The following is a 19637-nucleotide window of genomic DNA, read 5'->3' as shown; positions in this document are numbered from 1 at the left end:
CCGGGCTTTGATGTTGGTGAACCTGTCGGACCGCTGGTGCCATTAGGCTCAGAGGTTACTTGGCTAGTTGGAGAGTTGGCGCCTGGTGTGGTCTTTGCTGTGGGCATTGATGTTGGTACACCAGTCTGAGTAGTTGTCTCAGCGAGCCCAGAGGTTCCTTCCCCAGTTGGAGCAGTCACGACCATTGTTGTTCCTTTTTCTGGCTGTGATTGTAATGCGCCTGCATGACCTGTTTTCCCAGGGAGACTAGAGGTGACTTGGCCAGTTGCGCTTGGTCTCTTCTCTTCTTCATCCTTTGAGGTTGGTGTTCCTTTCTGAACAGTTGTCTTCTGGAGCCCAGGGGTTACTTGACCAGTTGTAGCTTTAGCGTTTGGCATGGTTTTTTCTGTGGGCAACAATGTTGGTGCGCCTGTCTTACCAGTTGTCTCTGGTACTGTTGTCATCTCAGTGGGCGACAGAGTGTTCTGTTCAGACACTAATGTATATGTAGAAGTATTAAGTTCAGCTTTTGTTAGTGATTCAGGCTGTGATGTTAGTGTTTCACTTTGAACAGATTGCTCAGGTTCTATGGTTTTATTTTCTGCCTCAATTTCCATTTTGTTTGTTGGATTGGTTCGTTTCGGCATTGGTGTGATCTTCATAGGATCAAATGTTTGTAAACTAGTTTTTCTGGTTTTTCCAGACATTGTGGTGTCATTAGTTGGAGCAGATGTTTCAGTTTGATTTGTGGTCTCTGCATGCTTTAGGTTTACTGTGTCATTCTCAGCCGTTTGTTCAGGTGATTTGGTTGTCTCCTCAGGGTCAGTTGTTACTGAATCAGTTAGGGCAGTCTTTATAGGTAAGAAGATTTTTGACCACCTGTGATCATGGATTGAGAAATACTCTAGGAAAAGGATGGAAAAAAATGTTTAATTGTTTAAAGTTTTATAATTAAATCCTGGGATAGCTTTGTGTTTACAATGACAATTTCTATGATATACAACTTCATTGTTCTAATATGGGCTGGAAGGTGAGAACACTTTTATGGAGGGACAGTGACCTTTAACATATTTCATGAACAGCATCGATACACGAAAGATGTGTAGACAAAGGTGGAGATTTGTCAAACAAGATATGTGCTGCTTTTGGAACATTGTGAATTCATAGGCTACCTTAGGTAGAGTACACAAAATTCACAAAACTTCATGAAACTGTCACATTGTAAGCTATAGTTATAATTGGTATATGTGGCCTTTTCCTACCTCTAGTATGAAACATTTTTGTATCAAGTGGTGAGATACATGGGTTTCAGGATCATGTACACTCTCGCCTGTACTCATGTACACTCTGTTGTTTTTTTTCCGGAGGACTATGCTATACTACCCCTTGTTTTTCTCTCTCTTCTTCTTCATCTTTTTCTTCTTCTCCCATGGGAGTGTACGGCAGCCCCTAGAACCATATGGTTAAAAGCTTTGAAATTTTGCTCACTGATTGACTACCGTCATGTGATTCATCAAGCTTTCTATTGTCACCAATAAGTCAAAGGTGGAGGTGCATTCATATATACTATATTCCTGATTTTCAAAAATTATGTACGATTGAATTCTTTGGATCAAGGATTGGATTGGATTTTGTGTAAAAGTGTTTTTTTCACTACTATCTTTATGAAAATGGACACCAATAGTCTTTGAAGCAAGTCTCACAAAGGTTGTCTCGAGTTTTGATTTTCAAAAGGGTTTGTTTATCACAAATTGCGGCAAAGCCACCAAACAGGAAGTGAGATCATATCTCAGCAATGCCTTTATGTATGAAAACTAAACCTTATACATGGACTCAGGACATCAAGAAATCCTTGTGTCCTTTGATCCCTAGGGGGTGCAGTAAAAAGAAAATCTGCATTTATTCCAACTGTTGATCCATTTGCCTTCAAATAAAAATCACTGTGTCTGATAACACCACCGAACAGCGGTACTCAATAGGCGGGCCCGCCGGCCGCCTATTTGTGACCCCCGAACTGTTATTTCTTCAGTATGTGTTTTGGTTGGGTCAACACGTATACCCATCGGGACCTGTCTCCATGCCAACGATACACAGACAGCCTGTTAATGGGTCGAGCGCATTTTTTAAGTTTCACTTTCGCTTTTGAAGTCGTTCACATTGTCACTTTGCCAGAGAGCAGGGGAGGGAGCCTAGATTGTGCACGAAAAAAAAAAGGTTGCACGAAAATGGCGTGTTCCAAATTATCTCCCAAAAGAAAGGTGGACAGTGAAAATCGCCAATTCAAAGAAGAATGGACTGAAAAATTTGCATTCATTCTCCCTCCAACCAGCACAAGACCCATGTGCTTAATATGCCAGGAGACTATCGAACCAGTACCGCAGTGCACTCACAAATGAACACTTGCAACAGTGTGTTCGCCTGGCCATCACACCATTTGAGCCAAAGTTCCAAAGACTGGCAAAAGACACAAGATGCCATTTCTCTTATTAAGCTGTGTTTCACACTGACACACTTAGAATGTAAAATAGTTTTTCATTATATTTGATTCCTGAGATCTTGATATGTTTGTTACCTGTTACGACTCTATGGAGGTGCTGATTTATTTTTGTTAAACTTAATGGTAAACTGGCCTGACCGACCTCAATAAATGGACCTTTGAGTCACTGAAAATCATCTTTGTGGCCCTTGAAGATTTGCATTTGAGTACCCCTGCCATAGACGAGCCCACGGTTGAGAAACATGGCAACTTGTTGGGTCAACCTAATTGATGTGGGTGCCATTTTGGATCTTATTTTCACTGCTCCTCAGACAAACTTTGTCCAATTCTCACAAAAAAATTACTCAGATGATCTTCAGTCTAAGCTTCACAAAAGTTATCACATGGATTTTTCATTTATAAAAGTGTTTGTCTGTCAAAGCCAATCAAAAACAGCAGCAAAGCTGCCAAACAGGAAGTGAGGTCATATCTCATCTGGTATGTATCCAGGCCAAACTTGATGCCATTATCATCATTATCTTGCCAAGGGTTGCAAGATACTGAATAGCTGCGCAGGTCAGGCTGTTGCCCATTGTAAATGCTTTCAAGATTCTCCACAGGGTGGTCATCCTGCAGACTGAATCACCATCAGCAAGCACCATGAAACTCTCCCCCTCCACTGTCCTATACGACTTCAGTCTACCAGCTGAAAAACACATTTATGAACTTATTATGTTCAAACATATATTTAATAATTTATGTGCTGCATGATTAACTGAATTGCAATCGCAATCATGATGTCAGCCTGTGCAATTATATAACCACAAAAGTTTGTGAGCATTCTGCTCATTATCTACACCCATAGGCTGACAAGGAGCTGTTGTCAAAAACAACACGACCTTTGTTATATTCAAGCCCAGCGACACTGAGCAGAAAGAGGACTTCTATAAGACAAGTTGCCACATCACGCAACAACACAACAAATTTATATCAGCATCTTAAACAACACTGAGAAAAGTATGATGGGTGTATGGCAGTAAAAGCTCTGATAAACGTCACACGTCACGTCTAAGTGTGAGAAGTCCGCTCATGGTGGTGTGGTGGCAGCGTAGTGGAGAAACTGATATTTTTGAATTTGTGTCTGGATAATATATATCTGGATAACCTAAGTCTGGATAACGCCTATCTGGACAACATCTGTTTGGATAACATAAGTCTGGATAATATATATATAGATAACGTAACCCTGGATAATGTCTGTCTGGATAACATAAGTCTGTATAAGTGCGTGGCATCCATGTTCTGTGTTGAACCTGAACTCAGGTGATGTCTCCTGATGGAGGAGACTGACATGGCTGCAGATGTAACACTCCTGAAAGATTTTGGACTTTGAGTGACACTTGTGCTGTAATAAGTTATGAGAATGCTTTTGAACTGATTTCTCTAAAAAATCCAACAGTTCCAAAACAGGAATTTTCATCAAATTTCTCACTTACATGTCTGTTTTTAAAAAGATATGATATACCTGATATATATGTAGGTGTTAGAACACAGGTAAACATACAGGTGTTCCCTTTATTTCATACACTTACTGAAATATTATTTTTACTTCACTGAGTTTCAAAACCACACCAGCTAAGGTGATGGGTAGCACCTACAGACATAAATGATAATGAAATGATAACTGTGCTAAATGATAATATTTTGGTCACAAAGGTCCAGTCCTTCTTTTTCTGTGATTTGGCTGTAAGTACAGATGTAGGCAATCTGTCTGAGTGGACATGAGAACGAGGAGGTTCTTTTGAATGCACCATATCAGGGTGGATCTCTAACCAGTCTGCAGAATTATAGTCAGTGTGTTTTCTCTGTTATCATGGCTCCATGTGACCACAGCTGAGAGAGGCCACATTCCAGTGAGAGCTGGATGAGAGCTGATATGATTTACTGCACAACAGCTGACTCTTCATATGATGCTCACTGTCTCTGTAGATGATTCACTGCATCAACACCTGCCTACAGAGGCCTGCTTTTTAGTCAGGCTGTCAACATATTTACATACACACCACAGACTGTTAGGTCCTGTGTGTTCTCCCTAAACACCTGGAGGTCCTGGAGGTCCTAGAATCTGAACAAGGCACTCAGCCCACTCCACAACTTCACAGGAGCCTTGTTCAGGTGAACATCATGTGAGCATATCTTAAATGAAGCCTGTTCTTCATCATCTGAACACCTCAGTACTGGCTGAAGAGGGAGAGGACTCTGACCTGACCAAACCACTAAAAGAAAAAATTGTACCTCAAGAAAAATATGACGACGCACAGGACCTGCGAGGTTTCAAACACAAGAGACCGAGACTGTGAAGGAACAATGATGTCTGAGCTGACGGTGTGTGAAACCACACATATCATACTATGTTTATTTAGCCTAGCTGTTAATTCCATGTAACAGATTTTAAAGTGTGTGTTGTTGTGGAGCAGCAGCCTGTTGGACACACACTGCAGTGGAGAATCCACCTAAAGCCTTGAAGAAAACTTCTTCAGAAATAATACAAACAGCAGCATTGCCACATCAGGTCCATCAGACAGTGTGGAGGCAGTAGCTGCTGAACTCAGCTCTTCTGTGTCGATGATCCACTGAAAGAGCCTCAGCTTTGTAAACTAGCACAGAAACATCTGCATAGGAGCACCAAGCTCTGCATCAGAGAGCGTGTAGCACAGGTGAGCTCAGGTGTGGCACCAGACCAGGTGGCTGTGACAAAGACCCTCTGAGATGACAGCTGCAAACTTTTAGAGAGAGGATGTGGAAATAAAATATTGGTTTAGTGAACAACCTAAATCATCACCTTTATTTAATATACAGGTTCGTTTTTAGATGTTGTATAAACATTTTTTGTTACTTTATCACAAATATTTATGTCACACCTGCTAAAATGTTCTTGGTTGGTTTCTTGTTCAAATGTAATGTGTTATTTTAAAAACAGTTCTGCAGTTTTTAGTTTAGTTTAGTATTTTATATGTGAGTTTCAGTTTGTTTGTTTGTTTGTTTGTTTGTATTCTCCTTGATGACCAAACAAGTAAACTCTTGATACCACTTGTTTCTTATAATATTGTCCCCAGTAATCACAATATGATGTCACCCGGATTCTAGCCATCATTAAATCACTAATACGACGTAAGGAGCTGTACTCTGTATCAAATTAGACAAAACTATAAATAATATATAGTTTATTAGAACTAGTCCATGATCAATCTGATGTATTACAGCATAATTTCAAACTGTAGCTTCATTTGGATCTGATATGACATTGCATTTTATTTCTCATTAGAATATGATCTTGTAAAATGTAATAGTATAGTCTAATAGTATATTCGTGTCTCCTATTTGGTTTGTAATTAGAGACTGATTTAGCTGCAGTCTGTGGTGTCTATGTTTGTTTCCTGTGTAATGAAGAACATATCATTTATAGTTTTGTCTAATTTGATCCAGAGTACAGCTCCTTACGTCTTATTAGTGCACTGTAACATAAAGTGCAACCAAATTGTGTTATCCTGATAACCTCCCTTATCACCTGCTCCTCTTCTTCCTTCAGACCGAGCCCAGATGAAAACTTTCAGATCGACCCTTCATCTTTTCAGAGGGCAGTTCAGCTCAGCTCCAGATCTACTTTGATAACAACAATCATTTTTGAACTGTTCCACTCTGTTTGCTCCAAACACAACACCGAAATAGCCCGGATGAAGATCACCTACGACCTGCTCTCTATCCTCCTCCTCCCCCTCAGCATGTAATACTATATCCCATCATCCCTCAGGGATTTTCTGGCCTTTACTAATGGTTTCATAAAGTTCTCCACCAGGGCTCAGTGTTGGGGACACACTTGTAAATTATCACCTCCTGTCTGTCACTCACCTTTCACTGTTACACCCGTGCTGTCCCTCACTGCTCATCTCCATCACACATGACAAACTGCTGACTCAAACTTGTTGTAAAACTGAGCTGCGCCTCATTGTGTCTAAATCTACTCTCACATTAATGTTTGTTCAGTCCTGATTTCTGAAACCACCCCAGCAGTCTCTTGGACAGTACCCTCCCTGCTACGCTCATAAAAACAGACCACGCCTTTTTTATCTCTCACTCCACAAAAGTCTAACACAATGGGCTGTTCACACTGTGATTGTATGACCCCCAATAAACTTATTCACTGACTTCAACTCATCCACTCCTCTGAACAGATTATTACCTGTCCAGAGTCCTCTGACCCAGTCACACCCTGCGGACACCTCCCCCCCTGCAGCCTCCATCACCACCATGCATCTAGCTCAGCTCATTGGCTGCAGGGCAGGACCTTCTGCTGCACCCAGACCGGACTCATCACACCAACAACCTGGACTCATCTGGACTCATCAAACCCACAAACTGGACTCATCTGAACTCATCAAACCCACAAACCGGACTCATCACTGCTGTGTAAGAGTTTCACTCTTTTGCGTCTTGTTGACTTTACTGTCGTCTCTTTGTTTTTGCTTTGTTGCTCGTTGTGTGTTTTATTACAGGTGCGGACTCAGGTGACCCTGGTGCCAGGAAATGATAGAGGGACTGGGTTCACATGGAGAAATCATCATCTGTGTGTTCACTAGTGGACAGTACTGGTACATGTACTCTAGTATTACAGCTTTGAGGTACTTGTACTTCACTTCCCGTGTTATCTTGCTGTGTGCTGTGTATGTTTACTCCATCCATAGACTGAAACAGGACTGTTACATGTGCAACGGTTTTCTTTGAATCTGAACACATAAAATGTTACACAGACCACCAAAACTACAAATACAGATTTCTACAGTATACTGTGTTTATCTGCCTTCTGCAATCCACACTGGATCTATACCAACCCCTTGACTGGGCCCTCACAGGTCCAGGGGCCCAGTGGGTCAGGGGGTTCCCCTAGTTTCACCCACAAAATGTCACACAAAGACAAGCTCATGGACAAGCTTATAAGAACCACAGTGACTGATTGATGAAAGACTGGTGAAATCACATGAGCAACCTCCCGCAGTGAAAATAATGAAAAGAGAAATGAACAAACAAAATAAATAATTAGTGCTGTTTATAAAATTTGTGGATTCTCCAAAACACATCAGTCTGATCAGGTTTGTGTTGACCTGGAGAACTTAATTTACAATAAAAACTTAGATTCAATTCACTCAATGGAAAAAATGTTTTATTTAAAAGTAATAAAACAATTAAAATCTGACTGACCCTGACTGAGAAGCTTGTGATCCACCTGTTGTACCTGTGGTGATGTAGCTGTGGTCCCGGTTGTGGGATGAGGGAGGTGTGATAGCCACTGTCCCTCACAGTGACACACATGATGAACATGATCCTGTCAAACAGCCTCACCACAACTGTAGTAGCATTGTATACAATCTGTGTGTTGATGGTGTGATTTTTTTTCCTGTTTTCAAATAATAATAATAATAATAATAATAATAATAATCCTCGTCTCTCGTGATGGTTCAGTCATTATTACATCTCTTGCTCTGATCACACTGGGTCAACCTGATGACGCTGCGTCATTTCTCTGGAGCTTCTGAACATCTAAAGGGAACCGTATGTACTGTCCTGTGATGTGGGTTCTGCAGAGAAAATTTATTTATTTTTGTTACTCAATCATCTCACAGACTCTGGAGAGCTCCAAGTTGTGAGAATTGCAAAGTCGTATTTTCCCTGTTACTAGTCAGTGCAGTGTTTTGAGGTGACCAAAGATCTGGTCTCAGTGAGTCAGGATCCTCATCACCACTTCTAACTTCTCCAGACTCAGGTTCTAATTTTAGCTTTAAGTATCTTTGTGAATTACTCAAAAACATGAAGAGTCCTGAAGTCAGGACTGACAGGAACAGTATTTTTAGGAGTTTCTCCTGAATCGGCAGGTTAGGAGAAACTTTATGAATATGGGTCTTGGACACCAACCACTGGACACAAAGCTTCATCCAGCTTCAGCAAACTCATGAAGTTTTCATCATCAAACAGGGGCGACCTGAGAGCTGTGTGGTTAAGGTGCAGACCACATCCTCTGAGTGCTCGAGTCCCCGGTGTAACATTAATTAAAATAAAGTCTTATAATATTAAATTAACTGCAGAATGAGATTAGTTTGTATTTTATCTTTATCTTTTATCTATTTTATTAATTTCTTGCACACTAATCCAACACCATCATTTGATCTTGACTCTATCTAATAAGAAGGGGGCAGAAGACACACCCCTGAAGATGAGTGACTGGCTGAGGAGCCTGAAGACCTCTCACACAGAGGTGACTGTAGCTTATTGATTCCACTCTTTAATTAAATGAGGAATTATCCATCACCATGTCAGCCATCAGCCACTCCAGCAGGTGGTGATAACACACAGCAGGAAGGCTGAATGTTGCCAGCTGCTACATTCACTGTGGTACTTCTGCATTGCTGTAACTATCACAGCAGCCCCATGAAAAGCAGAATATCACAACTAATTCAATACAACCTTTAATAATGTGTATGAAAAACAGGAAGTAATGTACACTCATTATGATGTTGAGATCAATGGTTTGTTTTCTGGAGGATACTCCTGCTGGAGAGGACGGAGTCAGTTTTAGTATCTGAGTTGAGCTGAGTGTTTGGTTTCTGATTTAATAACTACAAAAGGTAAACTTGCAGCACCAGCCTCACTCATGTGAGCCTGTTGCCTGTTGCCTCACTGTAAAACAAAATCAGCAGCTGCCAAATGAAATACAAAGAAACCTGACAATTTAAAGAATTTAAGTAAAAACCAACAGGTGTTAGTCTACCATTGCTGAAACAGGGAAGATATTAAGAGTCATCTAAAATACAACGAAGACACGAGCTGACATAAATCAAATGTTGATTTATCCTAAAGCTGCACAATTAATCTAAATCTAATCAAAACTACAAAATGGCCAATATTCAAATCACAGGAGGTAAAATGTGTCACAACTAAAGACCATAGATGAATCACAGTGGTGATACAGGGACGAGGCTGATTGGTCTAAAAATCACATCATCCTCATTTCTTTATTCTATTCAGTGAAAATGAAAAACTAACTGTTCACGCTGAAATCATGACTCACATCATTGAGTCTCATTTCTACACAGAAACACAGTAACAGTGGATCATGAATCTTACCATCAGTAGAACATAAGCAGAAGAGTGAAGCTGAGATAATCAGGAAATGTGGAAAAAATGCCATGACCAGATTATCCCAGGAAACAGGGGATGATGGGTGACACAAAATGCTTAAATCCAAATATAAAAATAAATATCAAAAGGCTGCATCTGTGTTCATGAGAGTGCACTATGTACACTCTGTGAAGTGGCTTCAGTGGATCAGCTCTTTGTAAACACACCCAGCCAGTGTAAGGTGTAGAGAAACATTACATATAGTGGGAGTGACTAAGAAAAGAGGAGTGACCATGACACAAAACCATTGGAACATGACAAAGAACACATTTACTGCACCTTTCCTCATGTCCCTCCTCTCCATTGTTTCACAGGTGCACTGTTAATCATTCAGTCACTGCAGAGGATGGTGGCAACATCACTGCTGACTGACACACAGAGCAACTTTAACATAGAAATATCATTCAGTATTTAAACCTGCAGACTATCACCTGTGTGAACAGGTGTGAACAGATGTATCTGATGGCTACCTCGGCATCACTGTAAAACACAATTACTGCAATGTGTTACATAATCATTTACTGCACTGCATTGTGGGAATGGATGGTTACCATACTGTACTGACTGTACTACACACTGTAGTACACACTGTAGTACACATTGAGGTTGTGACATTGTGTCACTGGAGACACTGTGTGGAGATCTACATTCAACATTTAAATTTACTACATGTTTAGTCAGCTCTGATAGAATAAAAACTGTGTCTGATACAAATACTTGATTCTCAGACGTTGTTGTGGTGTTGTGATATTTTAATGTCAAGTTTCACTTGACAAGCATATTTATGGCACTTTGCTCTTTGTGTGTGTTGAGTTTTGAAAAAAATAGAGAGTTGATGATGAAAAGACAAATCAACCAGACCTCTGGTCTACAGGTTGTTGTGTTGTTGTATTGTGTCATTGTATTGTGTCATTGTGTTGTGTCATTATGTTGTAGACCTTTGTTCTACATGTTGTTGAGTTGTGTTCTTACATCATCACAAATGTTTCCATCAATTCTCAAACAGAAAAATCTGTGATTTTAACCATGGTAACACTCTGTCTCATTGGCCGCCTGTCAGTGATGTCATATCCTCTCCGCTCATGTATCACATGTGAAATTGGAGACCTCTGTGGCGAATTCAGCTCCAGGTCAAAACCTCCTGAACGACTGATACTGAAGGATCCAGACCAGGAGAAGACAACAACTCCCATGATCCTGCACTGCTTCATGATGTCACTAAAACTCTTTAGTCACTGTTTTGATTGAGAGAGACAGAAGTCAGAGACTGAGTTGAAATGTTGTGGGAATATCATAGTTCAGTCAACAGAGGACTGAATGTCAGGTGTGTGACAGGAACAGTCAGAGGGGTCCCACCCCCACACCCTCACGTTCTCACTATAAAGTGCACAAACAAGTCAACACTGTTAGTGTCGACACAGTCTGAGGAAAAACAGTTTCATCCCTAAGCCTGGTCTGTACCCAACAACACAAACTGAATCCACAGACACGAGCCTGGAGCTACATGCTAACATCAGCGTGCTAACACGTTCACAGTCACCTGAGGCCTCTCAACACAAAGTGCTGTGCAAAGTTCAAACTCATGTTCCTGGGAAATGAAACTTGGCAGCAGTTTCGAGTTAAAATAATCACAGATCTCGTTTGATCTGCTGGAATATGAGACACTCCCTTTTTACAAGTGGTACAAAAAAATTACAGTCTTTATTTCCTTTAGTGACAGCAGTTTGTCTGAATGTGGTGGTGTCAGGCCTCTGTCTACTGAATTCATTTAAAGGCAGTGGGACAAGTCTGTGCAAAACTTTGTAAGTAAAACAGCATATATTCTAAACTTCTCAGAACTCAGCAGATTATATGTTTACTGTGCACTGCAGGTAGTTTTTATCTAAAACTTTTATGGCTCTCATGAAAAGTGTTCGATGTTCAGGCCCATTTAGTTATTCATGTTTACTGAACAACGATACATAAACAGATGTTGACTGGGACCAAAGTTCACCTGTATCTTAAACATTATGACGAGGTTTGAAGCTCTCCTATCACCAGGTTCACTAAGGGCTGCCAAGATAAGACACATGATGGACGTTGACCACTGACTCCAATAGTACTGTGTCATAAAAGGGACAAACTTAGAACCACTTCTTAGACCGTGCTTCATGTGGACTCTGACCTGGGAGAGGAGTTCTTCTAATGCAGCAATGAGACCAGGTCAGTCTCAGATGTGGTCTCTGGTGACACACGTGAATGACCTTCATCTTTCAATGGTGGTCCACTGACTCCTGGTCCATGACCTTTGACCTCTTCCGAGGGGATGCTGGGTGAGGTTTTGGTCTGTTGTTCAATGTAATTCACTCCTCTGAAACATTCTCACAACACCGACTCACCTGAATCCACAGGTGAGACAAGTCAGTCAGTCACGTCAACCCTATCTCCAGTGAGTAAAACCCTCTGACAGAGCTTTAAGACTGAGACACCACATGGTGTCATGTTTTCATTAAATCTAAGTCCAAAAACACAAACAACTGATCACATTTCAGAAACAGTAATGTCTTTGGTACTGTGGAATAACTGTATACGACCGATGTGTCCAAATGGCACCCATTCGTCTCTATTAAATTGCTGCTGGAATACTCATCACACAATTCACATACATATATCACGTGAAACCACATGACTTAAGCTTCCCAGCGGTGCTACCCACTAGTTGCTGTGATAAATGGTTTGTGATAAAATTAACATAAATGAATTCACATCAAATTTAATCATATTCTGCTTACAGCTCTGCGTCCATCTCCACACCCGTTCTTGTTGGTGCAATACCTCACTAACTCCTGAGTTTACACGACTAACCATACATCAAAATAAACAGCAGTCCCTACTGTTTCCAATGATATTCTAATGTAGCTTTCATTACGTAGCACATGATATATTTTTTTTTTATTGCTAAAACATACAGTAGGCTATCCCACTGTCATGATATTTATGTTGTCAGATTCCAGACAATCCACACAAGTATGAAAAGATATTTCGGTTGCCATGCTTGCTATAGTGGCAGACATTCAAGAACATGGAAAATTCATGAAAGCTAAATGTTTTTCCTTGGTAGAAAATATTTTTATAATATGCAAAATCATCAGGGGAAGACTTTGTTTACTTTCAGATAATATCAGGTATACCATTGTAAAAGTCATAAAGTGATTGTTATTGTTTTTTTTGTTTTTTTTATGTTCCCTCCTGTAGTATTTGATTATTTTTAGTGTGGAACATAGAAGAGGAATGCAAAAGTTCAAAGTTTTGTCTTTCACACATTTTCTGAACTTATTCAGTTTTTTTTAAAAACTCAACACACACACAAACTGAAAAGTGCCACAAATCTGTTGCAAAATGAAACTCTACATTAAGCTATCACAACATGTCTGAGAATCAAGTATTTGTATCAGACACAGTTTCCATTCTATCAGAGCTGACTAAACATGTAGTTAATGTAAAAGTTGAATGTAGATCTCCACCCAGTGTCTCCAGTGACACAACAGTCTGTGCTCACAGCTTCACATGTTCACTGTCAACACTGATGTGGAAACACAACATCTGGATGTGACCTACATCTGACTGTACTACACTGTTGTGTGTACTACAGTGTGTACTACAGCAACTCTGCAGTTGCAACTTGACAATCCTTTTACACAGTGATACACATGAGTCATCTGAATGACACAGCTGTAACAACACACTGATGATTTTAACACAAACACTGTGTGTCTTTAATTTTGTCACTTTGTCTCTAACAGAACCTGTTAAAAGGGAGTTTTTCCTCCCCCCTGTCACCAAGCGCTTGCTCTTTGTGGGAACTGTTGGGTTTTTCTCTGTAACAAAGTAAGGTCTTGACCTGACCCTGTAAAGTGCCTCAAGATAATGTATATTATGATTTGGCAATATACAAATAAATTGAATTAAATTGAATTGAATTAAGAAAAAGAATGATGTTTCTGATTGACTGCATCAAAGTGATCAATCAGGATCAGTTCCGGACTTTTAAACAAACATAGGTGAAAACACCTAACCTCATTGGTGGTAATAATAATAATAATAATAATGATAATAATTTAAACTTGCTTGTGACTTGCACACTATGTATATGTATATATATATATATATATATATATATATATATATATATATATAGAGAGAGAGAGAGAGAGAGAGAGAGGGGTTTAGAGATCTTCCTTTTATTCTCTTTTATTATTTTATGATTTTATCTCTGCTGTTTCCTTATTGTAGATATATGACATTTAAGATAGTGTTTCCTTGGTTGGTGGGTTGGATTGTCAAACTGTGGGAACAACAATAAGAAATAAATGACAAGTAATGGTTTGTACTGATGGTGTGTGAAGAAGAGCTACAGGCTTTGTTCAGTGTGTTCAGTGTGTTGGTGCGTCTCAGTTTCCAAACGTGTGTTTATCTGGATTTTACAACAGCTTCACATGCGACGCACCTTATCAGATGTCAAACACAGTAACTGCAGTGGCATGCGGTGACAATGTTGATGATGAACCCACAGGACTCAGCTCCCTGCCTCAGGGCTGGGAGGTCAAAGAGCAGAGCAGTTATAAACGAATGTGTAACAGGGAGAGGACGATGTAAAGAAGCAGCTTCCTTTAAAACCCTCCCACTAAAGGTGCTGCACTTTTGTCTTATCACAAACTGCTGCTGGTAAATCCTCCTGTGTGTGAGCTCACAGTTTCCACTGTCAGTCATAAACTCAGATTGTCATCAGGAGGTCAGCCGTGTCCCCTCCCACCTAAACACTCAGCATCAATACCTCACACACAACGGAGGAACTTCAGCCAGGGAAATACTCATCTACATTTTCATTCATACATTCCACATAACATGACTGAGCAATGATAAATACTGTCATTGGGATAATGTACCGTGAGGGGTAGATTGAGGGGGTAGTTTTGAGGAAGTCCCTCCTAAGAAATTGGGGCCTAATCAGCCTGATGGTGGCACTGCCACCAAAAACACAATTTTGGAAAGGTCACGCCCCTCATGAGTCCAGCTCAATGTGCTCCTTTCGAAGCATCACAGTCAGTTATGATGGATTTTTAGCTCATCTGCATAATGTGAAAATATGATTTTTTTTTCATTTTGACTTATCACCATCAAATTAGCGAAACAGCCTTGTGGGATGTAAAAACGCTTTTTCATCATAAATGGTAAGATTGGTCAGAAACATGGCCGCTGTCAATCAGAAAAAGAATGGATTCTCAACTCTATCATCACCATGGGTCCCACTGTCACCACCACAAGCACTGGAGAGCTGGACTGGACTTTCCCATGTCCGGATGTCACCGCTGCTCAGGTTGCAGAGCACTGGATCCAGCTGGGAGCTTTGGTTCACTCCATTCCTCCTCAGAGGGAACAGTGGACTGCTGGTCATAGAGGTAAACCTTGCAGGAAGCTTCCCTCTCATCCCCATCCACCTCAAGCCCTGCAGCTGACCAACAAACTTTCCATCCTGGACGAGGAGGATTGCTGGTTGTCACTCCCCGCCTGAGACACCGGAGCTGATGCTCCCTTGTTACCATCCATGGCTGACCAGCCTAACTAAAAAAGCACAGTCCTCCTCAAATTCTAATTGTAGGCGATTTCATAGTGAGGAGCGCGAGAGGAAAATCAGGGACTACACAGTGAAGTTCTGGATATCTTAGAGCAGCTCCCCAAACTCTGATAAATATCTCCTCATCTGCAACACATTAGTTCATGTTGGCACAAACTGAAACAGGATATAGTTGATCTTCTCAATCTCCCTCAAGACAGTGGAAAAAAGTCTTTGTCTCTGTCCCATTCCAGCTTAATCTCCTCTGGCAGCGTACTTCCTTTAAGTAAAAGAGAGTTTCCATCCTTAGCTTCAAACATTTCATATCTCTACTTACAGCACCTCATAAGTAAGGCACAGTCCAAAAGCACCTGTTGTGATAACTCACTATGTCCCCTCTTGCTCCCCCTACCCGTGTGATGGTGACACTCACCAACACTCTGAGTTCAAATCCTACCACTTGAGACATGTTTCCACTACAACCCCTGAATACAGTCTCTGCTGTCTCGTCACAAGGGTACAAGACCTGGGTCAACATTAATCCACACAGTACCTTAGTGGAACCGGGTCTTTTCAGTGAAGATCAGTTTCAGACAAAGACTTTTATTTTGAATGATTACATTGATTTTACGTTCTGAGCAGAGACATGTTTACAACTCAGTGATCAATGAACTGTGTCCTTTCTAATGACTGGAGCTGTTGTCTTGTCACAAGCTGCCTGATAACAGAGTAATGTTAGTAGTTCTGAGGCCACAGCTCTCTGAATTCAATGTGTGGTCACTGATCGTCCTCTTACACCTGACTCACAGTCTTTATCTGAATTCTCTGAGTTTCTGAGATAGAAGATGATATTTGTGCTTTTAAAGGAGAATGCAGAGAGCCGAGTAGAGGGGAGAAACTAAGCTCCTGGTTCAGTATCAGACAGTGAAGGACCTAATGACTCAAAGACCAAGTTCAAAATGCAAGAACCATGTGTTCTTCTGTTTAAACACAGTCAGGAGTCGTTTTAATCCCACTGATATAAACTGTCAGTTTTAATCCTCATCTGATGCATGTTTTAATTTTTTATCAATAGGGTAAATGTGAAGAGATTAAACATTGAAGTTCCCACTTTTTCTATTGATTAAACAATCTCACAGACGTTATGTCTCACCTCAGATCCTCTCCTAGTCCTGTGGATTCATCCACAGTGTATTTTATTGAACTGATATTTATAAAAACAATTCTGTTTAGATCAGTGACTGATTAATCATAATATGTTTCAAAAACACATAATTCTCTCCCGTATTCATCCATCCATTAGCTATACCACTATATACCATATACCGCTTAACCGTACAGGTATAGATAAGCAGGGGGGCTGGAGCCAATCCCATCTGACATTGAGTGAGGGCGGGGTACACCCTGGACAGGACGCCAGTCTCTCACAGGGCTGACATCTAGAGACAAACAACCAGTCACACTCACATTCACTCACCGATGGGCAGTTTAGAGTCAGTAATGAACCTAACGTTCATGTCTTTGACTGTGGGAGGAAGCTGGAGAACCTGGGGGGAACCCACACAGACACGGGGAGAACATGCAAACTCCACACAGAAAGGCCCCAGGCCTGGGGTTCGAACAGGGGATGGCACTAACCACTGCACCACTGTACCACTGACGTATCTTTATACAAATTCAGATTTGATAAATATATTACAAAATGTTCAAAAGTACAAAACATCAAACACATGTAAGAGATATACTGAGCTCGTACTAGATGGTGTACTGGATATGTTTAATTACAGTTCATTTATAAATGATGATAAAGACATTAACAGCTGGTCCAACATGTGTCTTTGTTTAAAGGCATAAGACAGGACTGTTAGTGATTATGTTGATGATCACACATTAGATTGTTGTTAGTCATTTTGCTGATGATGTGGAACAGGAGCTTAAATACTTTGGGAGTGCACTGTGCATGAATATGAAAGTGTTCAAGATGTGAATAATTTACATGTCATCAAGTTAAACCACTGACTTTTGTCCAAGTCAGTTCATTATACAATATGATAATATAATAATTCTCTCTTATGTAATATACACCTGTCATTCTGTATTCATTGGCTGTAACACAGTAAAATGTGCTTGTGAGGACGAGCAGACATGTCAGCTGCTACATATCAACAGAAGCAACAAAACAAATAAAAACAGTCATCCATTAGCAGGTCTGATGGAGCTGGGACTCACCACACCTAAAGAAATAAAACCCAATAAATCCATGAGTTAAAGTTATGAAGAAGACGTTTAAAAAAAAAAAGATCTTTATTCATTTGTTGGGACATTCAGAATAAAAAGGATCAGGATAAACAAACTTTGGTTTTTATGTTTCACAAACCTTTTAGCAGGCCTCAGGCCTTTCTGTATGCATCTGTTTCTGTTTGCATGTTCTCCCTGTGTCTCCGTGGGTTCCCTCCAGGTTCTCCGGCTTCCTCCCACAGTCAAAGACGTGCACATTAGGTTGATTGGTGACTCTAAATTGCCCGTATGTTTGAATGTGAGTGTGACTGGTTGTTTGTCTCTAGATGTCAGCCCTGTGATAGACTGGTGACCTGTCAAGGTTTGTACAGCACCCTCACCCAATGTCAGAGGTCTGAGTCTTTACTCAGTATTTATCTTTCACTGGTTTGTTACTGAAGACATTCAGATTTAAAAGTGAACTTTTTACACAATAGAAACACAAACCATGTTCTGATAGATCCTTTTATCAATCTTCTATCAAGTTTATCCGATTTGGTCATTGTGATAATAATTATGGAAAGTGGAAAAGCTCCAAACCCTCAAACTGTATATTAATTATTAATAAAAAAAATAAAAAAAAAAAAAAAGATATTACAAATAGGAACAAGATAATCATTAATGTCATGGTATTTATTATTTTACATAAGAGCCAGTGGCTCTACATTTTTAATTGTTAATAAATTGAATTCAATTAAATTAAAGGAACATTTAATTTGAATTGATCTGAATCAGTTGTGTACTCCTGTAGTTGTCTGTAGGTTTCAAACTAGACTATTTAACAATAAGACAATAAGTATAAAGAAATGCAGTTAGGGCCGTGAGGAAGTTTTAACATGCTGGGTTTTGACTGTGTTAATAAAGAGTTGAATAATCTGGACAGTAAAACTGAAACAGAATCTGAACAGTAAAAGTGTGAAGCATGAAAATCCATCAGGGACAGATTCTGACTGGGAAACCTGCTTTGGTTTTAGATCTGCCTCAGGAACCTCTGGTCCAGGACCTGAGACTACGAGCTGGATCACATGCTGTTCAGTCCAGTCTGGAGCCCGTTCACAGGTCTGTGGTTGAGGAGATACGAAGAAGTTAATGTGTCCCACAGGACACCAGCAGATGGCAGCATTAGATTAGACCTCTGCTGGGAACCAATCACAACAGTGTGTGTCATTGTGTGTATTTTTAGAAAAATATTATAAATGACAAAAATATTACTGTAATTTAAATAATATCATATTATATAACTGTAGAACAGAGGAAAATGCATTAAACACTTATTTTGCGCAAACCTGTCGGCACTCAAATGTGCGTAAGAGTACTCTTGAATGTGTGTATATTCTATTCTTGCCAAAGAACAGATCCCAAATAAGATTGACATCTGACATTGGTGAATGTCAGAACCTTTGTACAAAGTGCTTAAGTGGGTTTTAAGAAGAAATTTATTTTTAAGGTAAAAAAAGGTTAATTTTATGGTTGTTGAGTGAGGAACATTATTCTTCTTGCTGGTATCAAATTCAAATTGAGCAAATATTTTTCATAAAACAATAAAATTTCAGCATTTCTGCATTTTTTATATGTTGTTCTGTTTTCAGTTAAATATGGGTTTATATGATTTGCACATCATCATATTCGGTTTTCATTTACATTTTACAGCGTGTCCGAACTTTTTTGTAAACACAGTTTTATATTTATATTGTATATTTGTATATTACAGTATAAAGACATATTTTTACATTTTATGTTTATATTTGATCTTTTGATCTCTTTTCTCTTTTTTTTGTTATTATCTCTTCTTTGCTGTTACACTTGACTGTAACATAACCTAATATCCCCTGAGGATCAATAAAGTATCCAATTGATTCTGATTCTGATTCCTCAATGTGAGATAAAAGAGTCTGACAGGTGAGTCAATGTGATGTAACATCTATAACTCTTATTCCCCAGAATTCAAACAGCCTCATTATCACCTGTCAACAATCAGCCACATCATCAGCAGATATGGCCAAACTGTGAGTGGAGCAGGTTATACCTCACACTGACCTCCTTTATGAAGTAGTACAGTTAGTCCTCCCCTACAGATCCTGG

This window comes from Trachinotus anak, unplaced genomic scaffold (assembly GCF_046630095.1).
Source record: "Trachinotus anak isolate AG129_WGS33_773 ecotype Australia unplaced genomic scaffold, CSIRO_AGI_Tana_v1 ptg000005l, whole genome shotgun sequence".
Lineage (NCBI taxonomy): Eukaryota > Metazoa > Chordata > Actinopteri > Carangiformes > Carangidae > Trachinotus > Trachinotus anak.
Note: the sequence above shows the minus strand (reverse complement) of the source record.